Source organism: Poromitra crassiceps (genome assembly GCF_964638095.1).
Source record: "Poromitra crassiceps genome assembly, contig: HAP1_SCAFFOLD_69, whole genome shotgun sequence".
NCBI lineage: Eukaryota > Metazoa > Chordata > Actinopteri > Beryciformes > Melamphaidae > Poromitra > Poromitra crassiceps.
In genome coordinates, this window is record NW_028152254.1 from 463,166 (window position 1) to 465,000 (window position 1,835).

The following is a 1,835-nucleotide window of genomic DNA, read 5'->3' on the forward strand; positions in this document are numbered from 1 at the left end:
ACCCACTCTATCCCCTCCAATATTTTGCCACTATTTAAAGCATGGCACCCATGCTCTTAGTATTTTGCCACTATTCAAAGCGTGGCACCCACTCTTCCCTAAAGCAAGGCACCCATAAGCTCTAACATGTGCTTATTTGGCAAAAGGACTCACTACTAAAGGCTTGCAGCCAATTAAATTAGGCATAGTTTGGTTGCTAAGAAATTGACATATGTCCGTTTGCAAGATGTGCGTCTATATTTCTCATTCTCTCCCCACCTCCTCCCTCCCCCTGCTCTCTCCCCCCCCTTCCCCTCTCCTGCTCTCTCCTCTTGCTCCTTCCCCACCTCCTATACCCTCCAACATCTCCCATTCCCTCCCCACCCCACCACTCTCTCACATTCCCCCTGCTCTTCTCCCTTCTCCTGCTCTCTCCTCTGCTCTCTCTTCATTTCTTTATTTTCTATATTATCAATTGTTCAAATGTTATCTTTATTCTGTATATTCTTGTTACTGTTGTGTCAGCTAGAATCAGCTAGACATACTTTCTGTGAAGCCCTCTGAGACATGCTTGTGAATTAGGGCTATATAAATAAACTTGACTTGACTTGACTTGACTCCAATCTCATGTTTTTAGAGGTCCAAGCACGAAGTGCGTGGATCCCTATTGTATCTGTTCCGTTTATTAGGGGTCCAAGCACGAAGTGCGTGGATCCCTATTGTATCTGTTCCGTTTATTATTATTATTATTATTCCGCGCTAAAACAGCATGCACGTCAAAAACTGTAAGGGCTACAGTAGCCAGACCTTGCACATAGGTTGGAAATGTGCCCCACTACTCAGAGACAAAAAATTTGCCATATTGGCCAGATGGTGGTGCTATAACAGACCCTTTTGCGTATTGACCCATAACTGCTGAACCGTGAGGCGTAGAATCAAAATTCCACATCTGCTGGATTCCCTGGATCAATACGCATCTATCCATATAGACCACGCCCATTTAAGTCTGCTAGATTTTCCGCCATCTTGTACTTTCTCAAAAAAAAAAAAAACGAACTCGTCCTAGGCCATTTGCCCGAATGAGCCCAAACTTTTTGTGTGTCATCTCTGGACTTCCCTGATTTAAAAACTTAGAAAGAATTTGGATACGTGAAACCGTCTTGAAATGATAAATGTTTAAACTTTTGATAAACGAACTCGTCCTAGGCCATTTGCCCGAATGAGCCCAAACTTTTTCTGTGTCATCTCTGGACTTCCCTGATCTAAAGACTTACAAAGAATTTGGATACGTGAAACCGTCTTGAAATGATAAATGTTTAAACTTTGACACTATGTCATCACCGATGACAGTCTTGTGACATCACTGATGATGTCATCTATGATGTCATCTATGATGTCATCCTTCCTCTACATAACATCGCGCACACACACACACACACACACACACACACATGCACACACACACACACACACAAACACACACACACACACACACACACACACACACACACACACGCACACACACACACACACATATACACCTATACACACACACACACACGCCACACACACACACACACACACACACACACACACACACACACACACACACACACACACACACACACATATACACATACACACACACACACACACACACATATACTCACACATATACACACACATATATTGTCTATTTGTTTTTCTTCTTTTTCTGCCCTAAAAGTGTGTGGATCTCAGAAACCATAACCTCCACATCACCTAAACTTTCCACATAGGTTCAAGAGGTCACCCCCTACTCGGAGAAAAAAAAATACACCAATCCACCAGATGGTGGCGCTATAACAGACCATTTC